This window comes from Quercus lobata, chromosome 4, assembly GCF_001633185.2.
Source record: "Quercus lobata isolate SW786 chromosome 4, ValleyOak3.0 Primary Assembly, whole genome shotgun sequence".
Taxonomy (NCBI): Eukaryota; Viridiplantae; Streptophyta; class Magnoliopsida; order Fagales; family Fagaceae; genus Quercus; species Quercus lobata.
In genome coordinates, this window is record NC_044907.1 from 80,135,941 (window position 1) to 80,151,927 (window position 15,987).

The following is a 15,987-nucleotide window of genomic DNA, read 5'->3' on the forward strand; positions in this document are numbered from 1 at the left end:
AGTACAATTGGACTCTAAACTCAGACCTGACCGACTTAGAAAATATTGCAATATTTTTATGTATTCTATTTTCCTAAGGAAAATTAAATATCAAACTCATAGGAAAAGGCAGATGGGCAACTTTAAATAGCTTGATAACATTAAATTCTTATTTATAGCAAGTTAGGTATATGTATATTAATGACCATAATTCGTTTTCATGTAAAAGTAGCAGTATCAACCCCCATTAAATACACCAGTTTGACAATTGTAGGTGAATGCTGTTTTCAGACATTTATAGTACGCACATAAACAAAATTTCTATACGTCACAATCCCTTTCACAAGCTGCCAGCGAGGTGAGTTAAGACCCCTCAAGGAATGAATGGCCAAGCTGTTGAAGTTTGAAGCACTCGAGAAAAAAAATAAAAATCAAATTGGTGATGGATGAAAGTCTCAATCTGAGATATTAATGAGTTTCTGTTTTCAGTTTGGACTCTGACGTTTCCTTAGCCTTAGGTGTTCTCTCTTTTCTTCAATTGGCTCAGTTTCTCTCCAAGTTCATTTGCTGCTCAACTTGCTGGTTCAGCAACAATTTTTGGATTTTTATTTATTGCCGGGGAAAGCGATCATTCAATTAGACCTATTAAAATTAGACCCCAACGTGTTAACTTGTCCAAACTTGGAGGAGAAAATGTCGCATAGTTTTTTTTTTTTTAAGCCGATTTAGACCCACAAAGTTGGTTATACTACGGATTTATTGATTAATTATCGATTAATCCAATTATGTGATAACAATTCTAAATTTATAATTATATATGTTAATGTATATTATATTATATTATGGGCTTTAGGCCCAATTACCTTTCTTGTATAGCACACTTGTACTTGTACTACACTTTACTTGTACCGCACACTTACGCCTCCTATATAAGGCTATGATGTATATTCTCTCATCACGAAATATAATACAATTATTCTGTATTTCTAACATGGTATCAGAGCTCAAGTTTGTTGTGTTCATGAGGTTGAAGAAGAACGAAACAAGCAGATCCAAAGGATCGAAGGTGATGATAATCAGGAGGTGACCCAAAGAGACGCTCATACAGAGTCTGATTATGGATGACAGCACTTGGAATGCGATTAATCGCATGAACAGCATTAAGAGTAGCTTCACCCCAAAATGGGGCAGGAACTTTGGCAGAAAGAAGAAGAGCACGAACAGTGTCAAAAATATGACGAAGTTTTCTTTCGGCTCGACCATTTTGCTGAGAGGTACCTGGACAAGTTAGATGATGCACAGTGCCATAGGAATGTAACAAAGCTTGAAACGCATATTGAGTATATTCAAGAGCATTATCAGAACGAAAAGTTTTGATACGTTTGGAGAATTGGGTTTCAACCATTTTTGCAAAGTTGCTGTATATTGGTAAAATTTCAGAACGAGATTTCATAGGAAATATCCAACTATAACGAGAATAATCATCAATAAAGACAACAAAATATCGAGATCCACCAATACTAGCAACAGGAGAAGGTCCCCAAACATCAGAATGAATTAACTCAAAAATACTATTAGAAATGGATTCACTGTTATTAAAAGACAAAGCTGGTTGTTTTCCTAACTGACATGAAGTACAATCAAAATTGTCTTTAGACACAGAACCCAACAGACCCCTAGAAGCTAACTGTTGTACCCGAGAAGATGATGCATGACCAAGACGAGAATGCCAAAGTGCAAGAGATGGTAAGGAAGAAACTGCAGCAGCTGCAGCAGCAACAGAAACAGGAGCAACAGGTGGAAGATGAAGATTGTCCACGGGAAACATACGCCCAACTCTAGGGCCGGTCCCAAGCTCTTGTCCCGTCCTCGGATCCTGCACAATACACCCAGAATAGTCAAAAATAAGGCGATAACCTAGTTCAGCTAATTGTCCCACAGAGCACAAATTATAGGATAGGTCAGGTACATGGAAGACTCCAGGAACAGAGAGGTTGGAGGTCGAAACAAAACCTAGACTATTCCCATGCATGGTGGAACCATCAGCTATATGAATATTTAAAGGGTGTGGTGCAGGGTCAAGTTTGGAGAATAAGGAGGAGTGAGGTGTCATGTGATTGCAACAGGCAGAGTCAAAGAGCCAAGTTTGAGACTTACCGGGCAGAACTGAGAGAGCAGTGGAAAGAGATGCATTACCAGCCATACGAACAGCCTGAGCTATGATCTCCTGTAGTTCAGTGGGAGAGAGGTTGACAGTGGATCCAGAAGACTGGGACTCAGCTGAAATGGAAGCCGTCTGCGGAGTAGGCTCAGTATTAGCAACAGCAGCAGTAGATTTGTGGCGACGATAACAAGTCTCAATGGTGTGGCCAGGACGCTTGCAATAGTTGCAGAACTTTTTGTTGGTCTGCTTGCGACGATTGCTAGAGCCAGAGGAATCACCTGATTGTTGATGTTGCTCTATGGGTGGAGCAGAAGGTGTAATAGCCAAAACATTGAGTTTATTCTGAGCTTGAAGGGTTGCAAGACGAGCTTCTTCTCTAACCAACTCATTCACAGCAGTATCAAGAGAGGGAGCAGGACTGCGATTTAGCAGCTGGCCTCGAATAGGCTCAAAGTCCTTGTGAAGGGACATCAGGAATTCATAGAGTCGAAATTCATCTCTGATGGAAGCATATTGTTGAGCATCTTTTGAGCATGCCCAAGTTGGATCAGAAAGGTCAATTTGGTCCCAAATGAAGCGAAGCTGATCATAGTAGTCATTGATGGATTGCCCTGGTTCTTGTCTGAGTTGATGCAATTCAACCACTAACTGATATTTCATGGAGCCATGAGTAGTGGAGTACCTTTTGGCCAACATATCCCACGCTGACTTGGCATCATCATAGCTGCCCAACAGGTTGGAAATGGAGGGAATGGAAGTGTTCCGAATCCATGTGAGGATCATGTGGTTGTGACTATCCCATTCAATCATACGACCAAGAAAGGCAGTATCTTCTTCACTTGCTCCTTTGACAGGAATGGCGACTGCACCAGTACAGTAATGCCAGAGCATACGACCCTTAAGAAAACTGCGCATAGCTTGAGACCAAGATAAGTAATTCTTGTTCCCCTCCAATACAGTATTGATGGGGCGAGGAAGAAAAACATCCTTTTTATCCATTTAGAGACACAATATGCAAAAACAGAATGCAAAAATGAAATCTACGCGAAAAACTGGGTAAGGAGAACCTGGACAGAAAAAGTCAACCCTGGAAAAGTCAACGGTCAAAGTCAACGTCAACGGTCAACGGTCAACGGTCAACGGTCAGCTGCTGACGTCAGCAGAACAGTGGATGCTGACGCAGCTAGGGCTGACGTGGCAGAGAGATGACGTCAGCAGACCAGGTGAGGGCGCGTGAGAGCGCGTGACGGCGCGTGACGAGGGAAATTGCGGCGCGTGTGGCGCGTGATCAGCGATGCAGCAGCTTTGAGCGGCGCGTGGGGGCGCGTGAGGTCTCCGATGGCGACGAGGCTTCCACGAATGTGTAGATCGGCGCAGGACGATCTCAGTGGTACCTTCAAAAATGAAATCGGAGCAATATTCGCAGCGGTGATGCAAAGAGCAGTGGTCTGTGCAGTGTGAAGCTCCTTAACGACGGCGGCTGCAGGTCCGGAACCCAAGGACGACGGCTGGATGACGTCGGAGGTTCAACGGCGATAGGCTGCGGCGGCAGTTGTGATGGCGGAAGCGTTAGTAAAAGAAAGGAAGTCACACAATAAAGACAAGACTGCTAAGAAAAGGTCAGAGCAGTGGTGCGAATATTGCTCACAATGATGTCTTTCATGAACGGACTAAACACATCGAGATTGATTGTCATTTTATCTGTTATCATCTTGTCCATGGTGCTCTCAAGCTCTTCTCCATCTCCTCCAAAGATCAACTTGCAGATATCTTCACCAAATCACTTCCTAAGGGACGCACTCGTGATTTGGTTGACAACCTCAAGCTGGTCTCACATCCACCTTAAGTTTGAGGGGGGCTGTTAATGTATATTATATTATATTATGGGCTTTAGGCCCAATTACCTTTCTTGTATAGCACACTTGTACTTGTACTACACTTTACTTGTACCGCACACTTACGCCTCCTATATAAGGCTATGATGTATATTCTCTCATCACGAAATACAATACAATTATTCTGTATTTCTAACAATATAAATATAAATCATAGTAAGTCATCAAATCTATAAGAGCAAACTTATCAAGATTTTCTACTCTGATACCATGTTAAATTAACGATTCTTCCACCTATTTGCTATGCTCTAATACCATGTTAAATTACCGTTTCTTTCGCCTATTTGCCATACCAATCATAATAGACAGATATATATATATATATATATATATATCTCCTAACCTGAATTTTCAGTTGTCATTTGCTAAAGTGCTCCTTCTAGTGCATGCATAAGCTATGATGCAAATCATCAAAGTACTCGTTTTTTGTCAAAACAGAGTCAAATTATGAATCTGGCATGCATGGCACGCACCTACAACCAATAAAACCTACTAAAACCTTAACTTAATTTGATTGTGGAAAGTGAAATCCAAACTTTGGAATTTTTCGCAGTCCTACAGATTAGTTTCTGCATTACAAAGCTCCCCGCTGATGTCAAAATAAAATAGGAGAAACCAAATAAATATAGTTTTTCTACCCAAAATGAAAAAGAAAAAAAAGAAAAAAAAAAGTAAAGAGAGTTTTTTTTAGAGATTTTTAAAGAGAGAAGAGAGTTTTATATAAACAATAAATAAATAAATAAAGTCAAAAAGAAAACTGAAATAATGGCATCCTGGTACCTTGAATACCATAATAACCCATTAACCCTAACGCATATTGAACAAAACCCTAACAAAAATAAAACAAAATTAATGCTTTTGGTTTGAAAAGTTGTTGGAGTTTTTTGATAATTCGATGCCAACATAATGGGAAGGGGTACATAAGTTTATAGTACATTAAGCGCACTTCAGGTTTTTTAAATATCACTCTTGGTCCTATGACTGTCGGTTCTATATACGTACCAAGTTTTTTAAGGATTGGACCTCTATGTAGCTCATGAACTTATCATTAATTTACAACTTTAAAAATGATACACTAGGGCACTGGTTTGCATAGTCAAGCATTAACAGTTCGTTTGGGAGGAGAGAAAAGAAAAGAATGAAAATGAATGAAAACTAATCGCTAATTCATGTTATGCATTGGAACCTTCTTGTTTGTGTGGTAGACTAGAATGATTTTATAAAATTTTAAATTGATTAAGAAACTACATCATTACATGAATTGCTCTTGTACAACTTCAATTTGTGTTACAATTTGATGAAGAAGTCATTACTTGAACGTGCAATGATTTAAGAAAAATGTTAAAGAATCAAAAGATGCATTGATTAGAAATTATTGAAACAAAACAATATATATATATATATATATGACTACACAATAAAGAAATATAAGAGAAAGATGGGTTACATTCAAAAGAATAATTCATGACTATAAGCCTATAACTATTGAAAAGAATCAAAAGATTAAGAGCCTACAAATTATAGAAAATATATATGTGTGTGTGACTACACAATAGAGAAATAGAAGAGAAAAATTTGTTACACTCAAAATAATAATTCATGACTATAGTCATTGAAATTTTTTAGATAGTTTTAGATATTGCAAAAATATAACTCAAAAATTCAGATGTTAAAATTTCTGAAAGGCCAAAAAATATTAAAGAATCATAAGATTTACTTCCTATAAATTATTGAAACAAAACAATATATATATGATTATACAATAGAGAAATATAAAAGAAAAATTGATTACCTTCAAAAGAATAATACATGGTATAGTTGTTGAAACCTGCTAAACATGTTCAAATATTGCAAAAACTAACACAAAAATTCAGATGTTAAAACTTCCAAAATGCCAAAAATATATGACTATTCAAAAGAGAAAAAAAAGAAAAAGAAAAAAAGTACATGAACCGACAAAGTAATAAGATTTAAATTTTAATGGGTCTAAACTTTAAGAGAGATGCTACGTCTATAACATTTTTACAATAAATCACAAGTGGTTAATTGTTATTGGTTCAAATTTGAAATTAACACTAAGATTACTTTTTTGCCCTAACAATAACAACCAGTAACAACTTACCACTTACAATTTGTTGTAAAAATGCTGTAAAAATATTATAGACATATCATTTCTCAAACTTTAAAAGAAAGAGTTTCAGATTGTGCGCTCTTTAGTTCTTTTTCTTTTTATGTTTCCGTAAACTTTTTCTAATTGACCAAAATATCTATCATATATGTTAGCATCAATCCTGATAAGAAAACTTTACATATATTTTGTTTTGAAGGTGCTCCAAGAACCAAAATCAATGCAAGAGACTGCACAAAATAAAGAGAAATTTACATTGCTGATCAATACCTTCAAAGTGATATTTATCTGTGACTCAAACTAACAAACCAAAATCAAATACAAATTTCCATAGAATATAAATCAAAGAGAAGACTACCAAACGTATTTGCAGCACACACAAACCAAAAACAAAAGTCGCTAACCCGTGCAATGCATGGAAAAATTTATTTCCATTTTGAATTTATTAAATTTTATTAGAATGAAAAAAAAAATATTTACTAAACTATCTACTTAATTATCAATCATTTTGATTATAAATTATTAAGCAACAAAATTTGAGTAGAGGATCAACATCAATGCCTAGGAATTCACTTTGTTTTTTTGATAGGTTATACCTAGAAATTCACAACCCTTATCAATCTTAAGAGCTAATAACAACATGAAACATAAAACCAGATTATAGAAATTCACATATATATTCCCAAAAATGTATAGATTGTAATCTATGACTACTAAAATAGGAAGGAAAATCTCATGCTCACTACATGCATAGATCTTAACATATAAAAGAAAATAATTAAAGCAATTTCAAATTTCTCTCAAACATTTTGTCAAACACTTTTAATGGTGATGAGGCTAGACTTTCTTCATGTGTGTAAAGGCCCTAAAATTTCAAACACTTTTAATGGTGATGAGGTTGGACACTTTTAAAGGCCCTGAAATTTCCAGCTATTAGAGGTTCTGTGAGGGAAAATATAAAATTCAACTATAAAATTTAGACTGAAATTGTAAACTAAATAACTAAATTCATTTGATAGGAGTACATATACTTTGAATATATTTAAATATTTATTAATTAAAGTTTATATAAATACTTAAAATTATATGTGCATACATTTTAACTAATACACCTATCTATTAGTACTTAAATTTCAGCATTAATAATAATAAACGTGGTGATATAATCAATTGGATTTGGATGATAACAATATATAATAATAATAATAATAATAATAATAAACACATTCTTTTTGTTACCAAATGAAAGGCTTGTTGTGTATAAATGAAATTTCTAAAAATTGTTTCAAGTTTCAAAACACTACCCCCTAAAAAAAAAGTTTCAAAACACTACAGTAAATTCACATGAGAGGTCCAGGTGGCTCATAAACCAAGAGCCACAACTACCACATAAAACAAAAGAAAAATAAATGATGATCCAACTGAAGCATAAGAAGGAGGAGGAGAAGTAGGGAGACTGGGAGAGGTGGACTGAGAAAACTTGAGGAGTCGGAGAGGGAGATGGCCGGCGACTAGGAGATGACAATTGGAAACGTGATAATCACATTAATGTGAGTTCTGCCACTAATTTCTCTTTCTTTCTTAATCCTAAAGTGTTTTTTTTTTAATTTTAGTGGGTTTTTTTTTGAATTAAATCAAATTAAAAAATATAAATAAAAAATGTTGATGTGGAAAATTGTAGAGAGGTCAACCAAAGTCAGAGGCTGAAAAAAAAAAAAAAAAAAAATCACATGTGAGGTTGTGTTCCTAGCAACCTTGAAAGAAAAAGTAAGGGAAAAAAAAACCATGGAATACCATCAAGCAATAAGTTTTAAAGGTTTTAAACTATAAACAATGAATAAAAATAATCATAAACAATCATAGGTGCAGGATTTGGTTACTAAGATCAGATGGTTTTAAAACACAACCTTTCAACATTGATTTAGGGTTATGCAGAAGGCAACATAAATGACAGAAAATTGTTTTTACGTTGTATGCCATGCCAATCATCTAAATATATTAATTCCAAAAAATACTAAATAAAATAATTCCGAAAATTATATGAGATAATTAAGAAGAACATCAAGCCCATGCATGGATATTATTTGTGGATGACTGTCCAACACTGCAATTCATAGACTCTGTTGTTAATAAGACAATTGAGTTCAAAATTAAAAATGATTAGGTGGCCTTTGTACAACAGGATTTGTTCTCGTTGAAGAATCAACTTGCTTCCTACCATAGCTTCAATTTGCTATGTGTATTTTCTTCATGAAAATTTGAGTGAGTATGCAAGATTTCGACCTTGGCAGGGGTTTATATTTTTTGAAATTTTTGTTATAGAATTTTAGTTGAAGTAGAATTTTCAAGCTCTTGAAACATACATACATACATAAATATATATATATATATATATATATAATAGAGTTTTACTTAAACTAAACTATTATAACACTTGATAAGATAATTACAAATTGAAGAAATATAATAAATACATAAGATATAAAACCTAAAATAAAAAGAATCTAAAATAAAAAGAAAAAGAAAATAGTGGTGACGTGGAAAATTGTGAGAGCTCTAGAGGTTTCAGTTATATATATATATATATAGATAATAATTTTAGAATATTATTCATTTCCCTTATTTGGACGTTTTATTGGCCTTATTTATTTGAGAGTTTAAGTGGAAGAGAATAAAATGAGTAGGATGAAATACTCATTTCTCTTTATTTCTCCAAATTCTCAAATTTTCATTCCCCCAAAATTGGAAGGAATTAGAGAGAATAAAATTAGATTTAATAAAATTTTTACTAAAATTCTCAAAATACCCTATACAATCAACTCTTTATTTTAAAATAGGGATCTAATAATAATATCGCTATAAAATGATTTCATTCATTTCCCTCTATGTTACTTCCAAACAAAATTACTTACCTTCTATTTCTTTCCATTCCTCTATTTTAAATCATCTAAATAAGAATACTTAAATCCATTCCATTCATTTCTCTTACTCAAATACATTCCATTTATTTCTATTTCTTTAATATATATATATATATATATATGTATATATTTATTTATTTTTTTTTTTTTGAGAAAGTTTAAATCTATAGCATTTGCTTCTGATGATACCTATTTATCATCAGACCAAGATACCAATCGGTTTTTGGTATAGACGGGGATTAAATTCCAGATCTCTTATTCAACCATCAGAGATTTTACCAGTTAAGATAACTGGAACCCCCAACTTCCATTCCTTGATGATTATCCTGTTCCATTCTTTTATGAACTCTCAAACAAAGATTAAGAGTCCAAACATGGTTTCATCATTGGAGTAATGTTGTAGAGACAACGATTTTTACAATATTTTTAACAACAATTAAGTTGACAAGGTTTTACATATTAATTCTAATATTAACCCACCACTAATATCATTTTTTGTACCTACCAATAATTTGTCTCCTTGGCACTTATAAAAAATTTTTGTACCTCAAGACTTATTGTTCATCCTTGTTTATGGCTTTTTTCCCCGACATAAATTTTATTTGGACATCTATATGGGTGAGTGAATTATTATTAATTTTTTTTAAAAAAGAATAGATTTATATATGATAATTATTATTTCACACTACCATATATGAAACTTTTCAAACAATGTCCACATTTCATATAACGTGTCCACATTTTACCAATAATGTAAAAGAGTATAAACACTGTTTAATGTGAAACAATCAAAAGACCCTTCCTTTTAAATAAATGTATAATTTCACAGAATATGTATGGCAGACAATCTGTACTTTATCCATTTATTCTTCTATATATTGGTTCCAATTGGCAATGGCCTCAATATATATGCTATAAGCCTTTAAAACAGTTCATAATAACCTTTCCCTCAAAAAATAATAATAATAATAATAACCTTTCCCTCTCATACATTCACGCGCTCTTCTTGAGTTTTCAAGTGTGCCATTTTCACCAAGCCTCCACAAAATGAGCACACAAAATGCATAAGACTATTTCATTTTGGGGATTGGAATACATGAGAGTTTGTGATGAGTAATCCAATGAAGATGCTTTCATATCCATCACTTATTAGTTATTTTATTTTCATATCAACATGCATGGTCAGGACCTTTCTCAGCCATAAGAAAAGAAAGGGACAAAACAAAAAAAAAAAAGTAATTGCCTACAGAAGTTAACAGAGTGATGGTCCAGATAATGGTTGTGGGCTTTGTGATGACAAAATTAGTGTCGGTGTGAAGTTGTTGGTGTCGTACTAGTGAATCAATCAAGCTTCAATTTCCAATGAACTTTACTTTAGCTGTTGGGTCCCTTTGTCTTTGTGTCTCCTTGTATTGCAAACATTATCTCATAAAAGAGGGCCACTCACAGCTATGTGGGCTTTACAAGCGGGAATGTATGGATATATACTTTCTCCATGTTAGGATACACAAATTACTAAGCCAAAAAAACAATTAGCTTCAAAGTGAATATATGTATGGATGTTGGTAAAGAGTAAAGACAACTTTTCAAGATGATAAATGATTGTTGAATAATATCACTTTCAAAATAGGATGGATTTTGCAATTTATTATATTTCTAAGTAAATGTATTGATTTGATTTTTCTGATTACATATTTAGTGTAACGACCTAAGGAAAAGCGCTAATCATATCTGCGCGATTATGATGCACTAATTTGATTGATTGTGTGATGTGTGTGGGTGTGTGATGAGTCTCACATCAGGTATTTACTAGGTTGAACTGAGTTTTATTAACAACTGCAATGAGCCTCAATTGTGACTAGTCCTTTTGAGGTATACTGCAAATGTGATTAGCACTTTTTTTTGGGTTGTTACCTATGGTATCAGAGTCAGCTCGGTAATCCCGTGTGGGCTCAAAGACACTACCCCATAAAGTGGGCTCTAACGAGGACGTTAGGGATTTAAGTGTAGGAGATTATGATACCCCAATTTGATTGATTGTGTGATGTATGTAGGTGTGTGATGAGTTCCACATCGGGTATTTACTGAGTTGATCTAAGCTTTATTAACAACTATAAGGAGTCTCAATTGTAACTAGTTCTTTTAAGGTATAGCGCAGATATGGCTAACGCTTTTCCTTGGGTCCTTACATTTAGATTGGCGATTATTAATCTGAATCATGAAATAGATCCACTTTAAATTGTGAGATTTTTTTTAATCACATAGACCTCCATCAATGTCACACTTATTATATTTACTAATCACAATAAGTCACTTTAATTATTGTTAAAAAATGTATTAAAAAAAAATTATTTCACTAGACTTGTTGAAAAGAATATAAATTAAAAAATAACTAATACAAATGGTCCAACATAGAATAGTCAAGAATTTGGGGTAAAGCAAAGCACATGGCTTAAACCTAAATTCTATTCTAATTAATAAATGAAACATTAATTTGTTGGGGTCCTTGCATTTTTTAGCGTTGGTAACATTTATGTGAAAGTATATATGTATATGCATATATTTATATTTTATACCCAATATTAGTTTTTAATATTTTTAACTAATAATATTGTTTTATAGAATACTCTAATAGATTATTCTATAAAACAATATTGTTAGTTCAATTTGACAATGCATAAATTAATTAGATGATTCACATAAGTAGCAACCTTGTAGAGAATATTATTATATCATGCAGATCATGTGCAAAAAATAAAAAATAAATAAAAACTTCCTCTCAAAATATCTCACACGTGCTTTTTCTTACCTTTTTTTTTCTTTTTAATTATAAAAAAAAAAAAAAAGAAAAATACTTTGTTCGTCAAGCCAAGCCCACAAAAAGTCACTAAGTACATGAATTGAGACCACGTTAGAAACTCAATGGTCCCATAATTCCACGCGTTTCATAAATGCTAGTGTTTTATTTAGTTGGACTTAGACCAAATTTAATGACGATGATGTTGACCCAACCCCTCACTATGGACCCCTTGACGTTTCTAGGTTTTTTTTTAGGACGTTTCTAGGTAATTAAATGCTAGCTAATAAGTCATGAAATTCATCATGAATGAAATGACTCCAAGCTAGGTTATCTTAATTTCATAAAACAATTTCCTATAAAAATAAAATAAAATGGAAAATATACAATGATTAAAAAAGTCTATTATTTTTTTCTTTTCTTATAAAAAGTTTTTAAAATTAGTTAATTAACGAATGCCCTTAGTTCTTCAGTTAACATTTCCAAAATAAAATTTATAAAGAAATTCACTATAAAAATAAAAGAAAGAAGTTAACGAATGCATTGATTTAGGAAATATTTTTATAAATTTTTTATACAAAAAGAAAAAACTAATTTATTTATTTTTTACAGTTTTTTATATTTCTCATAAAAATGATATCAAAACTTTTATAAAATGATTAATTAATAGATGCCTTAAGGACACACATTAACCGAATTCTAAGTAAAATAAAATTCATAAAGCAATTCTATGAAAGGGTGAGTGAAAGAAAGTTGCAAATAGAATGCCTATATTTTTCCCTTCCATATGTTTCTCAAAAAAAAAAAAATAATAATAACAAATCTTTCCCTTCCATTTTCTTTTAAATTAAAAAGTTTATTTCGCGGTTAAAACTACTCAGTATAAAATGTGACTCCTACTATAATTTTAATTCCATGAAAAATAGAATGTTAACTATGACATGCATTTCTTCGTTTCAAAGCAAAAGGGAGATTATTCAGGTAATTGGGTGCCAACTCTGGTGTGTTATTGTTAACAAGTTGTTGCACTACATAAAATACAGGACAAATTCCTTTTCTTTAGTTAAAAACGTTGTTTGGCTCTTTGCTATGTTAAACGTGAAACTTGGAAGCTAGTAGTTTTTTTGGAAGGAATATCTTTTTTTTATATATGATAAAAAAATGCCTCAATACTAATAGTTGGTAGTAGTTTGTAGGTACTGATAATATTTGATGTTTTCAATTAAGACATTTGGAATCCCCAAGACCGCACAAAAATGAAAATTTTGCACAAAAAGCTCATATTTAATGCTTTTTATTGGATGAATGGAATTATATTTTAATGACATTGACAAAACTAGGCTAATTACACTTCTCTAGTTCATCAAAATTTTCTCGAACCACCCGCTCATCCTTAGCACGATGGTCACTCCACAAGTATAAGTGTTTGTGGGGTGTAGAGAGGATAAAGGCCGGGGTTCAAGTCTCCAAAATGGAGTTTCACACACATATATACACTTAAATTAGGGTGGAGTATTTTCCAAAAAAAAAAATTTAGGGTGGAGTAGAATTTATATCTTATATCAATAAATAAAAAAAAATCAAAATTCTCTCCATGAGGAAAATTGTATTTATCTTCGCTTATTACTCTATTTAGTATTAGGAAAATACTGAAGTTAATTTTAACTATAAAAGATTTACAAACCGATGTAACAATGAAAATAGTTGGTGTCACTTTGATAACATAATAAATATATATTTGCATTTTTTTTTTTCTAATGAGTGATGATACATCCATTTGTAATTGTAAGATTGTATATAATAAAATTCATATGTATTCCTTACATCACTTTTTTTCTATTTTTGATAGTTAGAGTGCGGAGATTTGAACCCTAAAAGTTTCCATTATAAACACCAAAAAGTACTAGTCAATTAAACTACAAAACTCTAGGCCTAACGTCAATTTTAGTATGTAATTAATGTATATTTGATTATTAAATTAAGAGTGCCACTTTCTTATTTGATAATTGATTAGTTTCCTTATGACTATAGGAACAAACTGTTTTTATTTTCACCTTTTAGTAATAATATATGATTTTTTTTCTTTTTTGTTTGATAAGATAACATATGATAATTGGCATTAATAAGAGTACGTTTTTCGATTTTATTCCCAGTCCCACTGGGTCCTAACTCTTCAGGGTACTTCCTTACTTTTGCATGAAATAATGCATCTCTCATAAAGAGGAGGAAAGAGAGTATTTATTTCCACAAACATTTATGAGGCAAGAAAGTATACTTCATGAATTTTTAATTCACTTGCAAGTACCAAGCCCAAAATACTTGATATGGTCCAAGCATATATCCAAAAAGTTACAGATTTCTAGTCTCTGCTTTGAACTGAAATCTGTCAAGCAACTATTGCATACTACCAAAACAATGATGTCCAAGTTATATGAAGATGCCATTTTAATATTGATTGTGCAATAGAATCTATATCAAATGAAAAGATAAGCTATAAATTGGCTCCACAGTGCATCATTGTGCAATGTGCTTGGTACAAGCACAGATGTAATCAGGCAATGTGCTGACATTCTTTGTTTATTTATTTTATATTCATAAGTTTGTTTCTATATCTTGTTAAGAAGTCAACTTTTGGTCCCTTTAATTGGTTCACCTACACTACAAGTTTGAAAAAACTAAAATTTAAAGTTGAATTTTGAAAGATTTGGTCTTTTCATCCCTTCTAATACCCAAAGGCTAGTAATGGATGACCAATAATTTTAAAAGATACAATATTTTGTACTCTTTTTCTATATATAAATATTAATATATTATTATTAGAGTGATATCATTTTCACCTGTACTAGTGACATCATTTTTATTATGCTTCAATCATAGTAAGTTAAGTTTAATAATTTTAACAGTTTTAAAAAAATTATGAAAAATAATTTTTCCAAAAATTATTGATGGTTGAAAATACATATTCATAGGGGAGTAGTAGGAACTAGGAAGTGGTGTTTAGCTCTGAAAAGTGACATGATTCATAAACCTGATGAGGATTATTGGCCTTCTATAACCTCTCTGTTTTGTTGAAAACAGAGAAGGCTTGGAAGAGTAGATGAAGACCCCTGTTTTGTTGTTACTAAAGTGCTTATGCATAGAAAAAGAGGGTAATGATTGTCACCTAACCTCATATGATTTCAGTTAAATCATGCTACTTATTGGCAAGTTAGGAACTTGTTTAATTAGGATCAAAAGGTTTTTCTATGTTTACGAAAATATTAAAAGCTGAATTGGTGTACTAAAATGTTCGGTTTATCCAATAGGTACACTGACATCAAATTATCATACCTTTTGGACCACTAAAGCAAAAAGTACTCTTAAACTGAGTGGCCAAATCTGGAAATTTTCCTTAGGGGACCATCTAAAAGTTTGGTAATTAAGGGTTTTTTTAATTAAAAAAAAAATCTATATGTGTACACTATATTCCTAGTAGTATGTATATTGTATAGTAATAAAAAATATTTCAAAAAAAAAATTACTACCCCTATAAAACAATTTGTAACAACTCTACAAATTTCACAACTTTTTTTCTAATTTGTTGAGCTGCCACAATGGATTAGTATGACAGCTTTCATATGGGATCATCACCACCTAAGTAAGTGTGAAAAATGTATTAAAATTTGTTGTGGCATTAATTGTTAAGTACTTCATAACCTTATCTAAAAAAAAAAAAAAGAGTACTTCGTAACCTAATATGTGTACTACGTTCAAAGAGCATATTTATTCAAGATTTCATAAATACATTGTTGGTCCCTAAAGTTTAGCCCATAAAATATTTTAGATCTAAACTTTAGAGTGATTACTTTTAGTCCCTTATTGTAGCCAAACTAAAATTGACACATCGTCACGTCATCTATACTAAAAGTGATCATTTAAGTTTCTTAGGGACTAAAATTGATTACTTTAAATTTCAAAAACTTAAATCACACATTGTCTAACCTTTAGGAACCAATAATATATTTTGTCCTCTATTAAACTTGACGATTTGTTCCAATTTTTTTTTTTTTTTTTTTTTTTTAACCTACCTTTAGATAACTATCATTTAAGCATTAGATGAGTAC